The sequence below is a fragment of the Centroberyx affinis genome, unplaced genomic scaffold (assembly GCF_046629955.1).
Source record: "Centroberyx affinis isolate AG114_WGS23_722 - 3 ecotype Tasmania unplaced genomic scaffold, CSIRO-AGI_Caff_v1 ptg008172l_1, whole genome shotgun sequence".
Lineage (NCBI taxonomy): Eukaryota > Metazoa > Chordata > Actinopteri > Beryciformes > Berycidae > Centroberyx > Centroberyx affinis.
The window spans coordinates 342,501-359,847 of NW_027284068.1; the positions used below are offsets into that span (position 1 = coordinate 342,501).

The 17,347-nt window shown below is 41.0% G+C and overlaps 1 protein-coding gene across 1 annotated transcript in view; it reads right to left on the minus strand.

Moving 5' to 3' along the window:
• LOC139640020 (glutamate receptor ionotropic, delta-2-like) overlaps positions 1–8,539 on the minus strand; it is a gene marked incomplete at its 3' end in the record, with an annotated part of 349,988 nt that extends 341,449 nt beyond the window's left edge. Inside the window, exon 1 of the mRNA XM_071514179.1 lies at positions 8,392–8,539. The remainder of the gene's footprint in view (positions 1–8,391) is intronic.
• Positions 8,540–17,347: the final 8,808 nt, after the last annotated feature.

Below are 17,347 nucleotides of genomic sequence, written 5' to 3' on the forward strand. Positions count from 1 at the left end.
AGTTAATTTCTTCTCAGCAACTCAGAAAGCTGGGAGATTCAACTATTGATAACTGCTTGCTATGCTTTATCAGTGTTTGAGCTTGGGTCATGAAACATTTTCTACACAATATGGAGGACAACTGGAGCTCTAAAGGCCGGCACTTTGGAACGTGATCCTGTTCATATTGCCATGTCACCATTACTCCAGTCAACCAAACGGCTTTTTCAAACCCAAGGACACTCCCTTTTGTGTTCTTGTATACACAGGACTTGGGAGTTGATGAGAGGGTGACATACAGTAAGAGCAGAGTACACACAAAAAACACTTCCAACAAAATTAATGCTGTGTGCACTGTGAGAGATTGAAGACTAGGCTGAGGTCATTTATTCTGAAGTTAGGTCATGCTTTGAGAAAGTGAAGAACAAATATGCTGACAAGGGCTTTGCAAAGGTTATTCCATTCACACTTGCTTTTTCTTTCAACTTTGTTTCCTTAGTTCCCCTTCAACACCCATCTGTAAAGTAGCACTCTGTACAAGCAAAGCTCATTTATTAGGAAGATCATCATCTCACACATACCCAGAAACTGTGAACAGCCTAGCACAATTTAATTTCTTGATAAGTTAACGTCAGCTATTCCATGCTAATATGTCCTCTGAGTCATGTCATCGGAGAACACTGAATCCTTGTTGTGTTAATTAAAACTAAATGAAATAATGCAGATGAAATATTAATAGCGTGGCCCACAGATTCAGCCGGGGAGGTTGGTGTGAACATATTGCAGAAAAGAGGTTTTATATACTGGAAAGAATGAGCAGCGCTTTTAAGGAATTCCCATACAAGGCAAGCTGAAATGTATTGAAAGTAAAATGGCCCATTAGCAGCTCTCACTTAAGCCAGTTTATACTGGCTTAAGTTTATTTATCTGTATGTTTATAACTAGCATAATAGTATTCAACAGTGCATTCGGGGACAGGACAGCCTATATAGACTGTCAAACAGAAAAGAAAGAAAGAAAGAAAGAAAGAAAGAAAGAAAGAAAGAAAGAAAGAAAGAAAAAGAAAGAACACTAGAGGGGAGTAGCGAGACCTCATAAATTATAGTTTCCTTCTTCCAACCCAGGTGTCTGCATGTTGTCTAGACCTGAAAATCATTCAGAAACACTTAAGTGATCAATGAATAAGCACACACACAGTCACGCACACCTCGCTACACACAGTCATTGGCAGCGCTGCAATTCTCCAACCACATTAAAAACAAACAAAGGTCATCATCACAGCACAGAGAGAGAGCTAAAAAGTTCAGCTATGTCAAATATGTGTTATGGGGCTATGTCTGTTTGGGGCAATCCTTTCCTCAATCTATCAACACGTTGACTCTGGATGGACAGCTGTGTTTCACTGTAATATGCAAAAAAGGGGGGGAAATAACATTTAAACAAACATTTGAACAGAAACTCCTAAAACACATTTCAAGCCATGATGTCCTTGTATCAAAAATATTGTTAAAAAAAAGAATTGGGAACTTCTCCAATCTGATGCTTTGACTTTTCTGGTGTACTGACACTCTTTTGTTTGTGTTTGCATTACAGAATGGGACTTCAACAGAGGAAGGGGGCTACTAAATATTTTAAACGGGACGTTAATGTTTTAGAAAACAGGGAAAATCATCTAACGTTGCGATATTCTGGAGAAGAATTAAAAATGTTCTGCTCGCATCAAAAGCCTCGAGTCCTCCATTTCAGAGGATTCTGAATGAAAACCCTGCTGTGAAAAAAGGACTGAGAGAGACAAAGAGGACGAAAAACCTTGTAGGTAGATGAAAATGTCCAAGTTAACAAGCAAATTGTAAGTGTTAAAAAGTGCTGCTCTTTCAGTATGAATGTTTGAATGAATTGAATGAATGAAGTATTTTTTTTTCTTAATGAGTTTATATGACAGTGTATTTATCAACACAACAAAGTCTGATTTTGTAGTTCCATCACACTCATGCAGAAGTCTTTCTCACAGCCAACTGCTTCATGCTGACTTTTGCACTATCCCAATAATTCCTGTGAATCACAACCATTTCCATTGTGTCGGAAATAGTTGTGATCTATTCAAATTCTGCATTCAATTCAGTCTCACTGCTGAAAGAAAGGAAATTTACATTTTTTACACACCTCATTATGAATTAGCAGCCCTGATAATTGATAAGTCTCCACCAGCCTTAAGGCATTTTCACCACTTTCCGATTATCAAAACTTGCTTAATTAATTATTGAAAACTTTGACATGGAGGGAAATTGTCTGCATGGAGAAAGATGCTAGGAGTGTGAATTTTATAAAATAGGTGGCATCATTATATGATGAGTAATATCACGGTTGATTTTAGAACACGTGCTTCATGCACAAGGTGGAAATGCTGTATTAAAGTGAGATATAGATTTAATGGAATCCTCCAATCTACATCAGAACCCATCCTACTGTATATTAGACATCTCCTCTACTTTAATCTGTGGCGTAAAGGTTTTGTTGTAAAGGGAAGATAGAAATTGTTAAAAGCACACTTGTCTCTCTCTCTTTAAACGCACACTACAGTATCCCAGGTGTGTTTCCTCAACTCTATGTGTGTATAAAGTACCTTGAAGGACAATATTCTAGAGAACCCGCAACGCTTACTTGGTGTCAGGCCGAGACCTATAAGATCTGACCAAACCTCTAAGATCACGGCAAGAATTTTCATTGACTTACAATAGAGACACAGGCATTAGACACACGTAGTGTAAGTATAATGTTAGCTTCTAGTGGTGTGCGTACTGCGTTCACGTAGCATTGGTTTACAGTGTAAATGATCCCTGCGTCACACCTACACCACACTAGATTTTACATCTTCAGTGTTGTATTTAATATACATTCATGCATTTACGTGTGAGAGGATATTGCACATTTGATAGTAATCTCCTTAGGGACGTGTGTGTGTGACGTTTGCAAGTAGCCTAACCCAAAATAGCCTAACCCCATGCTAATAGTGAAATTAAACTATTCCTCATTTTGCTGAGGACCCTCTGGAGGACCCTCAAGGACCCCTATGGGTCCCTGGACCCTACTTTGAGAACTAGCAGTCTAGAATAATGGCAGAAACCCAACTTTATAGTGTGTGTGTGTGTGTATGTGTGTGTGTGTGTGTGTGTGTGTGTGTGTGTGTGTGTGTGTGTGTGTGTGTGTGTGTGTGTGTGTGTGTGTGTGTGTGCCTGCCTGCCTGCGCGCGCACACACGTGTCAAGGGTATGTCGTTCGTAGTGTTGCTGACAAAGCCCTAACAAGTACAGTCAAAGAGATGCTAGTAGGTTTTGCACATCTTTTGCATACTCTCTCTGAGGGGGGTGTGTGTGTGTGGGTGTGTGTGTGTGTGTGTGTATGTGTGCACGCACCTGTGTGTGACTGTCAATGCATGTGTGTGCGTGATACGTGTGTCTGTATGTCAAGACTAAGCTGAGATGAAAAATAAGCAGAGACAACTACTGAGTTCCCTCCCTCCTCTCTTCTCGTCCTCTCCATTTCCTCGCCCCCCCACCACTCCATAGACTGTTATCCAATTAGGTGATTCTCATTGCTTTAATCAATGGAGACCACACGCGCACACACACACACACACACACACACACTACACACACAGATCTACCTGTTCACTGGTTACCTTGGAGATGGGGGTAGGGAGTGGGGAGAGTGTAGGGATTGAACAATGAACATAAGTGACAGGAGCAGATCTGCAATTAACTACTATAGGTGGAGAGAGTGAGAGAGAGAGAGAGAGAGAGAGAGAGAGAGAGAGAGCAAGAGAGAGAGCTTGTGTAATATCCAAGCTCCTTTACACACCCCTGAGACGATCGTATACACACGCACACAGAGGCGCACACGACCCTCAGGGCAGAGAACACAGTAAATCACTTGGATAATGCATTTAAACAGATAATTCTCTTTGAAATTAAAATCTAGCCAGACGGCTAAATTGTAATATGCTCTGCATTGTTAGAGATATGGTTATTATTGTATAGTCCCATTTTTCGCCACAATATAATAGCTCTGTTGCTCCACAACTAAGAGGAATTGTTCGGATTAGGTGCAGTGTGGGGGCTCCTACAACGGCATCCTCTTCGGATTGTGTATTCTCAATACTAATCGTGAATGTCCTGCAATAATCATGCATCTATTTTTTATTCTTTTCTTTTTTCTTTTTCTTTCTGATGTATGCATTATACATCAGGTGAGTCAGGAAGTGAACTATGCTACCTCCAATATCAATACAAATTTGTAGCATAACTTGTTTAAGAGATAGTGAAAAGACCTACAAAGAACATACGTGTTCCCATTAATCAGACGACAGATCACAGCAAGTTGTGGCTGTTTGTTTGATTTTGCACACAACACGTTTACAAATGATTAGCTATGACAATCCATTAATTAACTGTGCATTAAGGCTGTCAAATGTTTTAATAGGGTGTGCACACATCAATGAATATCTGCCTAGCGTAGAAAATACTGTTTAATAGTGTATTGTGCCTTCTGATGAAGTATTGTACATTAAGAAACACTGAAACCTTTTTAATTGTCTCGCTTTAGCTTATAGAGGGGCTGGGCATAGAGACTGAACCGTGATATACTGATAGACAGACAGAGAGGAAGACAATTGATTTTCGAGCCACCTAACCAGCTAGCTAGACAAATACACAGATAGACAGGTAAGATAGGCAGACAGGCAATCAATTCACCAGCCAGCTAACAAGAAAAACAGACAGGCAGACAGAAAGACAGGCAGGCAAACTGCCAGGTGAAGGAGAGTCAGGTGGTCTGTTCAATACCAGACAAACCAGACAGACAGACAGACAGACAGACATTCACACAGTTGGACAAACCAACAGCCTCACCAACTACTGCTGATGTGCCCTTGAGTAAACCAGTAAACCCGGCTCCTCCTGTGGAGTCGGGTTTAGCTTGGAGCTGCTTAGTACAACCATAATCTTCTTCTACTACTGGCCACTAAGCAGCTCCAAGCTGGGAATGTGTCCATATGTATGAATATGAAGTAGGGCTTTGCTGAAAAATAGCATGCACGCTCGGCAAAAAGAAACAAAAAAAACTTTCCTTGAATAAAACAAAAGTTTAAAAAACAGCAAGTTACAGAATAAGCCAAACCGATAGAAGGACAACAACAGAAAATACACATGCCAAAAATGCATGGACTGAAAAAAAGCGAGAAACTTACACATGTATGATTAATTTGTGAGATCACACCAGGAACATGCTGCTGCAGTGTCACATCTCTCTCTACTCACTGTCTTTATTTTCACACACTCATACACTAATAACACATTCAGATGCTGGCCGCCCACTGTCCAAAGAAAGAAAGAAAGAAAGAAAGAAAGAAAGAAAAAAAGAAAAGGGATTTTCATGTTCTTCCTATCCTATTGAGTGCTGTGATAAAGTTACAGCTACTAGCAATACTCATCATCATCATCCTCATCATCATACCCATTTATGCGCACACACACACACACACACACACACACACACACACACACACAGACAGAACTCAGGTAATAACACCTCTCAGGTTGAGACTTCAAAGCATTACAGCCTGACTACCACACAATGCTACTGATCCCTCATAACAAAGCAACAGCCTTAACAAGGCTCTTAGAGGTAGACAAACACACATACACCCATAGACATGCACCCACACATGGCCTTCTGAGCAAATAGCGCATCTCTGAAAAAGAGATCTGCTTACAGGATGGCCACCATTGTTTGCTACAGGGATGGTGTCTGTTTGTCTGAAATGCAAACAACTCTTTTCTTCAGGCTGCCAGTTTGCCAATATAATGCTGTTTTTTCTGCTTATTACATGTGCATGGGTGGTGACGAGGGGTGCTTTGCATTTTATTATCAGTTAATTAAATTGTTGCAGTGATGCTAAGATGCAGCTTTTCTGATGTTGCCTCTTTAAATCAATTGGCTTTGGTTTATCTGAAGTCATTAAAACAATTATACCAGGAGCTGAGAACGGTGTATGACTAACCAGTTCAGCTACCATAGCTATGACATGACATGATACATACAATATTGTACAGAATGCTCTTCAGAATGCCCTGATGGGTGGTATAGATGAATCCCCAACGCCCCCTTTCCCCAACCACAACTTATCTGTAAGGCCTAATGATTAAGTTCATTAGGATACTGAATGCTAGAGGGAAGATTGTGCACCCTGTCAGGATACACATTTCTGCTGCTATGCTGCGGTAAATGCTGATGTTGAAAAGCACAGTTGTATGTCTTGGAAATAGCTTTTAATAGATTTTTGATCATATTTGGTACTCAAATCAAAAGCTACATGTAGAAGGTTGTGTGGTACTGAGCCAAATCCCTTTTGCAGGTCTAAAAAAGCAACTTGGAGATCTGTATCTCGTCTGTTTGGCTGATTGAAATAGGTGCCAAATTATGCCTTGTAATGCTGCTTTTTGTGCCAATTAGCTTGTTCCTTATGAATGTCTGTGTTCTAAAGAATATTTTTCCTTCTACACTGAAGAGGCATTTGGGCCAACATTTCTAGAGACAAACCATCACAGTTAGCATTTTTCAGAAACCAAAGGAGAACTAGAAAAATAGCTTTATCAACTCTTCTTCACATACTACTGTAGTGACTGTCAAATTGAAAACCAATACTCCAATTAGCCATTTGGAAGTGGAAAGAATATTCTTGATGTGTACCCTATGTTGTCCAATGAAGCAATGTTCATACAGAAACTTATCTTTGGATGGTGTTCCCATTTATTGCAGAGTTATTTAATTACTATAGAGGGTGAACTTGCCATTCAAACTTGCTTGGCAGTCAAATAAAACCCAGCAGTTATTTTTTTCTCTGTTTAAACACATGGTAAGAAATGTAAGAACCCACTACATATGACTGATTGATTGACTTCCTATCACCTGTGACCATACAACACCTTACCATCTGACCCATCACTAAGTGCATAATGCCTTCTAGTGGTGAAAAGTGTGACAGCCCAAAATACAAATAAAGACAGAATAATAAATGGCTTCTTCATTTATTTCAAACTGGAACATGTGTCTGTTTGAAGTAGCAAAACCTTTGTTCTTCAAACAACTTTTGTTCTTATTTCTTTGAATCACAAATTGTTGTGGATGGGTTACCAATAGGAGGCATGTGTGTTTGTACATGGGTGTGTCTATGTGTGTGTGCACGCATAATGTGCATGTTTTTGGTGTGTATGACTGCATGTATGTTTCCATGTTGTATGGATCCATGTTTGGTGTGTGTGTGTGTGTGTGTGTGTGTGTGTGTGTGTATTTGTGTCTGCGCTGCAACACTGTAATGATTCAGTACTACTCACTCTCATTCTCTCTCTCTTTCTCTCCCTCTCTGACATGCACATGAACACACACATGCACGCACGCACACGCACACACACACACACACACCTTGCATATCTTCAATCAAAAATCAAACATGACTTGTCACCATCTTTCTGACTGATTTTCCAGCATAATGATTTCCAGCAACATCACATTCAACCTGCACACAGATACTGGTGTTGCTAGCAGCTAGACTGGAAAGAGGTAGACAGTTGAGGAAAAATTAATACATGTAGTGTAGAGCAGAATTGATAACTTCTTTGTTTTGTGTTGTGTTGCTATGGAGTGTGTGGCAGCAATCACATAAAATACGTTTTAAATTACCTGGCACTTTTCTTTCAATAGTTCTGAATGTTTAAAATGCTGGAAACTGTAAATGAGGCCACAACAAGAACAAATTTGCATCAAGACTCAGTGCAGTACAATTTGTAGTTAGGGCTTCTGTATATGTTACGGTAAATGTGGAAAAGTTGTAAATGTGCACATTTAAACTCTAAATTGAACATTTACTACATAAATGAAAATTAAAATTAAGTCTGAGTTGCCATTATGTGTATATTTATTTACTTACTCCCATCTAATGCACTATTTTAGGGTGTAGAAACCTAGCTTGAAAGTTCCAGCAGCCTGGTCTCCTGTTTTCATTTAGGCTACTTAACTCTGACCAAAACCTTATCCTAACTTTAACCAAAGTTGTTTTAGTTGCCTAAATTTAGCTATTAGCTAATGTTTTCATGTGACGTACGTAGGTGAAGGTGAATGGTGCGTCAAATTCTTATCCCATAATCCAATTTGTTGGTATTGATTGTCACATAATCCAATTCATGGTGGAGAAATGTAATGTTCACAGAATTTTTGTCCACAAAACGTAATCTACATTTCAGAGTTTGGGCTAAAAAAATTCCGAAATGTACAAAAGACTGTACAGTAAGTTCTGGTGTCAATAATCAGTTTCAGGCACAAATGCTCGACTCAAAGACTCGTAGCACAGTCGTCCTACCTTCCTGCACAGCCTGGAAGGGATTGTTCCCATCCACGAATTCCACAGAGATGGTGATCTTCTCTGTCTCCAGGATCTCATTGTTCAGGTTGAGGTCTGCCACGGCGAGACGAAACACCTCGTCATCCTTCCGCGCTGACTCATCAAAGATGGCGCCTGCCGGAAAGGGAAGGAAGGAGAGGGGGAAAGGGGAAAAGATTGGTTAATATTAGGGTACGTTTGGAATGGAAAGAGAGACAGACAGAGAGACTGAGAGAGAGGGGAAGAGTAGAGAGAGAGATGGACAGACATCAGTGTTGATTCTATGATCAGCTACCGCCCAAGGACACACTGACTCATCCAAAATAGTAGCTGCACGAAATGAAACGCAAGAGGAAGAGAGTGCTGCGTAGCAGTGAGGACCACGGTGGTTGATGACGTTCCAACTAAACTAGTCATGACTAAATTAGTCTTGAAACTGAAAGATACCAAACTGGAGTGTCAGTCACTGTTACTGAGACAGAGGATGGAGGAAGGATGAACTGTTGGCACAGGATGGCTGGTAGATGTTTGGTCCCTTCGCACTGGTCTGTTACACACACAATTAACCTCTCTCTCTCTCTCTCTCGCTCTCTCTCTCTCTCTCCCTCTCGCTCTCTCTCTCTCTCATTTCATCCCGGTTTATCCCCTGAATCCAATGAGACACTAATTGTCTAAGCCAGTGCAGTGAAGCACTGCTAACTGTATTTCACTGACCAGAAAATAAGCCCCGTAGTTTCTCTCTTTCTCTGTGTGTGTGTGTGTGTGTGTGTGTGCGATCAAATAGTCTTCATTAAGCACTGGAAGGTGTGTAAGTGTGTGACACAGGTTGGTGATTCCACTAATAACCAGGCAGGCTACTTTGGCTGAGGGCTGTTTTTGACCACTTTTAGAAGACGTGATAATTGGTCAGGTGTAGTTCAGTGAGTACAGTGTGGCGCTGATACTGCAAAGGTTCGGGTTTAAATTCCCACTCAGGTTCCTCTTTCTAAACATGTATGTACTCACGGTAATGTAAGGTACTTTGAATAAAAGCGTCCTCCAAACAGCATATTATATCACATTATTTCCACCTGATAGCTTTTCTCAGAGGCTTGTTCACAAAATGTGTCTGTGACAGCAACTTTTTGCCTAATTAGTTGAAGAAAATTGTAGCCTATGCCCTACTAATGTTAATTTAAGTGTAGGTTACTTAATATCATTAAACAGTTGCCAAAGCAGAATAATATGAGGTAACGAAAAGATCAAAGTTAATAAATTGAAGTGACACACAAAGAAAATTCACAGGCAGCAATCATCTTAAAAACTTGAACATTATTTCTATTGTATTTCCTGTTTAAAGAGGTTGTTGAGGTGGGACATAACACAGTGAGGGATCATTCAAAAGTCTAAACCAATGGTATATCAGTCAGGGAGAGAAAGGTAGTTTATTGGATAGGAGGGGTGGAGGGGCGGGATTGTTTAAAACATCTGTGATGGTTTTAATGGTTGGAGTTTATGTCTATGCCTACTGGTACAGCATGAGGTCATCATTAAAGATACTCTGTTTTCCAGGTAGTAAAGGTAATGGGAGTTCATTTCATGGGAACTTTAAACTCCTGAAGGACAATTAATTTATATTTAACAACAACTCTTGCACGACCCCCCCCCCAAAAAAATTCCACCGAGATTAGAACTGAATGCTGTTTGAAAACAGTTAGGCACTGCATGCTAACTGACTCGTCATTAAAAAGCCTCATAAAATATACATCCTCGAATAATTTTATCCATCAACATTTGGCTACTGTAAACACTTTCCCACTGATTGCGTCTTGGTTATTTTTTATAATCATGCAGTATAGATGAGGTGAGACAAACAGGTCAGGCCGACAAAAGTGATAAAGAGTGAAATACAAAGATTCATTAACTATTCCATTACATCTGAATTATGTATGGGCTTCATTCGGGTTGAAGATGACACTGCTGGGAATGATTTTTACCAAACACAAACATATCCTAAATGAGCCCTGCGACACACAAGGAGATTGTTAGGTTGTATATGTCTAGAGGACAAATTTTGCATGGAGAGGAGAGGAGAGGAGGGGAGGGGAGGGGAGAGGAGAGGACAGGACAGGAGAGGAGAGGAGAGGAGAGGAGAGGAGAGGAGAGGAGAGGAGAGGAGAGGAGAGGAGAGGCACTTTCCATTTCTGCAACTGAACTGACTGGACTAGACCAGCATTGCAGTAATCAACACAGTGTGTGCAGTATCTGAAATCACTAAGGGACTGCACACACCTAATGGTCTCATCACAGGATCAGTGTAACTGGAAGTCACTGGGCCACATTAATCAATATTTCTCTGTTTGGGATGTTCAAAGACATTGGCAGGCTAAGCTAAAACTCTTTCAAAACACAACAGTATGCTGAAAAGATTTAAACCTGCTACTGTAAACGTTTGAAACGCTCTGCACTGTGATATGCACTGGTTTTTGATTTCTCATATTGGCAAAGCTTTCTGCACACATTATCACAGATCACATATTGCTTTACAAATAAAGCTAATACTTGGGAGAGGGAGGGGGGCGGGGGGTGAGGGCAGAGAGAGAGAGGGAGGCAGACAGAAGGAGGAGACATTTGTTTATTTACTTGTGCGTCAGTGCACTTAGGATCAATGTGCTCTACACTCCACAGAATCCACAACATGAAAAATATTAAAATTGGAAAAAAGAATTAATAAAACAAACAAAAGAGTAACAGAAAATCACCATAATGGCTCCTTTAATCTGGGCTTCCGCAATGGAGTTGCCATAGAAACCTCATGCTTCGAGACGTACTTTAAAAGCTGCAGAGAGAGAAAGTACACCCCTCTCTTTGTATACCTGTCTCTCTCTCTCTTTGAAACATCCCACTAGGGATGAGTTTTCTCGGTCTGGTGACCACAACAGTGCAATGATATTTGGGATATTATACTGTGAAATCAATTAATCTCTCTCTCTCTCTCTCTCTCTCTCTCCATTTTCCTTAGTCTGTTAACCGCCCACACTATATCCTGTGCAGGGTCATGCTGTGATTCATCAGCTATTGTGGAGTGATTAAAAAAATCACTGTCTTTAATCCAGCTACAGCGGGCAGGTAGATGTGAAGATAAAGAGAGAGAAATTAAAAATGAGAGATGAGAACAGACAGAGCGACGGGCAATATATGGGCTTATGAAAATGACATAGGCCTAACGCTTGAATAATATTCCAAAATAATAGTGAAAAAAGGGGTTTCAGACATCCTTTATGTGGCAGGAATACAAAAATCATTAATGAAGTAATTTAAAGGCTAGTGATCAGCAGCCCTTATAATTAATTTACAAACACTGGCAGGTTTGTGTATGTGTTTGTGTTGTGTGTGCTTTTCTGGTACAACCTTACATTTATCTATCTACATTATTTGTATTTTTCAATATTTTCAGATGGAGGAAGACAAATAGAGAGAGAAAAGAGAGGAAAGAGAGAGGAAGGGAAAATTAATGAATGTCTGCTGTCCTCTGTCTCTTAGTTTGGAAAAGCACGGACATCCATGTACATGCCTAGTGGCACACGGATGAAGAGGCAAGCACATATACAAGCGTACAGGCAGGCAGGCAGGCAGGCAGGCACACACACACACACACACAGACACACACACACACACACACACACAATCCCAGCTCTCTCCTTTCCAGTAATGTGATTGTGAGAGCAAAGGCAAACGTCACAACATAAATCAGCCAGGAAATAAAAGCACTGAATCTCGCTTTACACAGACGCCCCAAGGGCGGGCAAACACACACACAACACGCACACACACACACACACACACACACACACACACACACACACACACACACACAAACCCACAGTGTGTGGGCAGCAGCACTAAATCACCAACCTATTTCCAAACCATCCCTCCCTTGACAACAGCAACATCAACAACAGTGGGCATTTTGAATGGATGCAGAATACAAAAGTAGAGGCCCCAAATTGATTGGTCGAGAGGTATTGATTACAAGGCTGCCAATGGACAAGTGTTTGGTATTCATTTCCTAGTTTGTTTACGTTGATAAAGAGGCAATAAATAACTTGTTTGTCTACTTAGTTCTAAATAACCCCTCTAGATGGAAGAGGGATGGGGGTACTTGGCAGATGTGGGGGGGGGGAGCTGGAAGTAAAAGAAAAATGAGGAGGGGACAGTGTCATCACCAGGAGGCACAAATATCCAACATATCCGCCATGAGAATTTTCTTCTATCTTCTCATCTTACTCATATTAAGTGTGTAAATAATGCAACTGTGCACTGCTTACACACCAGTTTCTGGATGCCCATAATTACCATTCACTATTTGTTTTCCTTCTGTTCAACAGAGTGCCACCCAAAACATTTTTTCAAAATTGCTACATCAAGGACAACAACGGAAAAAAAGACATGTCTCTTTTGTGTCACTAGCTTTTGTGTTTCAATAATAGAGCTAAATAAATCAAGTAATAATAACATGATGCTATTGTGATTTGAAAATTGCAAAATTGACCCCTGCAATTTCCAAATCGCAAGACACATCATTTTTTATTAGTTTTTTTATCAGCGGCGTTTCAGACTTACTATTTAATAAGGTGTGCTGCTGTGCAGTACCCTTGGCCTACAAATCAACTTAGAGTCTGAAAAAAAATCGTAATCAGCAAATTCTAAGCAAATCCTCACCCCACGCACCTGCTAGTTTTGAACATTTTATAAGCATTGATGAAGAAATTATGTAGAAAAAGATGTGTCTACATGAATAATTCTATGCACACTTTCTCTTTGTGATTTTAAAACTGCCAAATAAAGTTAACCAAGATGACCTAGCCCCGTCATTTCACGGCTTCTTTGATATCTAACCTCAATGCTGGGGGTTCAAAGCCTACTCTAAAACATCATTAAGCAGTTTCCACGACAGGGAAAAACAGACAAGGATGAAAAAGGGGATAACAAGCGGCTTTACTCACAAGTCAGATTTCCACTACAAGGCCAAGAAGGGTGAGCCAGGGTTTACACATGAACCTGGTTTCCACTACAAGGCCAAACAAGGCTTGCCAGGGCTTATACGCCTTTTTTCTACTGCAGTACTGAACTGGGTCACGCATGTCTTACTCAGCAACTGGACCCAAAGGGACACTAGATGGCGCTGATTTATACATGCCATTACTAGCTTCCCAAAGACTTCTATACAAAACAACCTACCAAGCCCTTAATTTTTGCTCTATGGTGGCTCTCTTTTGTTTTCCCAAAATGCAGCTTTCGGGAGAAGGGAGCTAAAGCTAATGCTAGCTCGCTGATGATGTGGATTCTACACTGCTGCACACACAGTTCACCCAGAACTTCAGAATAAAAGTCCTTCGGCAATATACCAAAACCTTTGAGAGGGAAGGAGTGTGCACAATACTTTTTAGGAGGAAGGGTGACAGTTTGAGCCACCCCGGAGCAACTGCTTGGAAACCGCATGGTTGTTTTGTATCGTAGTCTTTGGAATGCTGGTAATGACAAATCAACACCATCTAGCCTCCTAGTCTCGTCAGGAGCTAAGTTTCTACCACATAAGTTAAGTGGAAATGTGGCAAAATACATTTTAAACTTAACAGGAAAGTGAGGATGAACTGAAAAGCTTTTGCACTCCTGAAGATTCTTGTGACAAGTGCATAGGAAAAAGAATCCAATACAGGCTACTGAACAAGAAGTCTATTCACTTACAGTCTTTTTATGAGGTAGACCGTGACGAAGGTGTGAGGACTGAAACGTCTGAGGACTGAAACATTGTAACTAGGGCTGGGCAATATATCGGTATTATATCGATATCGTGATATGAGACTAGATATTGTCTTCGATTTTGGATATTGTAATATCGTGATATGGCATAAGTGTTGTCTTTTCCTGGTTTTAAAGGCTGCATTACAGTAAAGTGATGTAATTTTCTGAACTTACCAGACTGTTCTAGCTGTTCTATTATTTGCCTTTACCCACTTAGTCATTATATCCACATTACTCATGATTATTTATCAAGAATCTCATTGTGTAAATATTTTGTGAAAGCACCAATAGTCATCCCTACAATATTGTCGCAATATCGATTTCAAGGTACTTGGTCAAAAATATTGTGATATTTGATTTTGTCCATATTACCCAGCCCTAATTGTAACCTTTAAATGAAAAGACTGCAAGTGAGCGGGCAGTGTGCAGGACTTCTTGTAAGGGAAAATGAGGAGAAAGCAATGGCCACTGTATTTGCAAAAGTCATGACATTGTGGTACTGTTTCTCCTTTCTTTTATACAGCTCAGCCATCCTAATAAGTGTATCAGATGACGCCACTCAGGCAGACAAAGGCACATTGTTAAACACACAAAACACAGCTTCATTTCCTTATTAAATGAACAAATTAGAATGACACATCATCCAAAGCAGAGTTATTATGTTCCCACACTCTATAAAGGCCCAGTAATTAAGCCAGTGTCTTCTCAGGATAATCATTCAGCATGAGTGAGGGATTGATTGTTAAGAACGAATGATTTCATGTTAAAAGAGAAGGGAGATAGGAAGAGAGAGAGGGAGAGATTAATGTGAATGATAGAGGGTGAGAGGTTGAAAGGGAATTAGTCTCTTCTTGTCAGTTATTCAGACTGACTGACAGTTTTGAGGTTGCTATCTGTTTGCCTTTTTCAGCTACAGCAGCTTTAAGTTTCCCAAACTCCATCTCTCTTTGTCACTGTCTCTACATCTGCTTCTCCCCCTCTGTCCTCTATTGTGGAAATTATCTCTCTCTCTCTCTCTCTGTCTATCTCTCCGTATCTGTCTCTCTCTGTCTATCTCTCTCTCTGTCTGTCTCTTTCTCCCTCTCTTTCTCTCTGTCTCTTTCTCAGTATGCACTGCTGAGATTTCTGAAGTATAGAAGATCCATTTATCCTCAGGCAATGATGGGATGGGGAAGAGTTCACACACACACACACACACACACACACACACACACACACACACACACACCTGTTGTTGAGGGTGCAGCTGAAGCTGATGACAATAATGTGACAGGGAAGTTGATGTAAAAAGAGGGGGGCGCCCTCCTTACACATTGACAGAGTGACAAGGATAATGACCATGGTGAAGTACACACACACACACTCTCTCTCTCTCTCTCTCTCTCACACACACACACAGAGGTGGGTGATGTATAGGTGATTTGTGACAAGGCCCGACAGAAGCGTTGCCGTCTCGGTGTGATGATGAAAGCAAGGTGGCGGCGGCGCTGAGTGATGATGATGATGAACGGGGGAGGTTATCGCCCTGCAGTGTCAAATGTCCACAAACACACACACACACACACACACACACACAGACACGTGCACACACAAATGTACAGTCCCACATACACAAGCTATTATTTACAGCAGTGATGTGAGAGCTAGAAGGACGAGCGTTTGCACACTAGAGAGACAGTGTAGAATTAATGTGTGTGTGTGTGTGTGTGTGCATGTGTTTGTGTGTGTGTGTGTGTGTGTGTGTGTGTGTGTGTGTGTGTGTGTGTGTGTGTGTGTGTGTGTGTGAGAGAGAGAGAGAGGTAGGAGGTGGAATTAATGGTCATAGGAGTGCAGAGCAGGCCAGCAGCATATGAGAGGAACAGATATGAAAACAGCCATGCTATTTATCATACAAGCTCTCAGACACTCACACACACACACACACACACACACACGTTCTCTCTCTCTCTCTCTCTCTCTCTCTCTCTCTCTCTCTCTCTCTCACTCTCTCTCTCTCTCACACACACACACACACACACACACACACAAAAACAGTATGTGCATGCTATTTGGTAAGTATTTGGAATACCAATGTATATTTTATATGTGTATATTGAAAAGGTAGACTAGGTCAGCACTACAATCAGCATCAGAATCAAGTGTATTCACCAAGCACATTTTGTAGTAGGAATGTAGATACTAGATATACCCAAGGTACTGAATCACCACTGGTATATTGAAATCAATTCTCCAGCCGCAACAAGCCAAAAGCCATGTTACCCAGCACTGAGTGAGAACAATATCTACATATTCTTCTGTGATTGAAAGTGTGTGCAGACGTGTGTGTGTGTGTGTGTGTGTGTGTGTGGAATGCACTACGTCTTGTAAAAGGAAAAAAAAAAGACTTAAAGCGGCAGGAAGATTCCACTTTCCCATTTGATGTATGCATGTGTGTTCATTCATGTAGCATGCATCTGTGTACGTGTGTGTGTGCATGGGTGCGTGGCAGAAGGATACTGTAGATTCCAATTACCCCCCCCCCCCCCCCCCGGTAACGTGATTTGTGCACGAAAAATCTCTCTCATTCTCTTACTTTTTTCTCGCCCCCCCTCCTCCCTCACCTCGCTTCTTTCATTATAAGCGTGTAAATTAATTTGCTCCATCGTTAAGGCGGCGAGCAGCCAGGAGAATTTGTAGTCATAGTTCAGCAGCACTCCACTCCTTTGTCACACTGTCACACAAAGCTCTGCCAAGGTCGTTGCTATCTCTGCCTCTCCTCTCTCCCTGCCTTACCTTTTTCCCCTCTGTATCCGTCTCTTTATTTTTTCTCTCACTCATATAATGTTCTTGTTACATTCTCCCACCCCGCCCCATCTCATCGTTCCCGTTCCTTCTTTCTTTCCTGCCTCCCTCTTTTTTATCTCCCCTCGCGGTGCTATCAATTCTCTCACACTTTTCCCTCTCTTGTTTCTTCCTGTGCCATTCCATCTTTCCTCTCTTGTTCTCTCACCGTTTTCTCACCTCACTCTCGCTTTACTCATTTCTTCTCATCCATACCTTACTTTCATCCTCTCATCTTTCTCTCTACTTCCTTACTTGTGTCCTAGCTTCCCTCATTGCCTCCTTCCTTCCTTCTCAAAAGCTTCTAAAGCTTCCATATTGACTGCTCCTG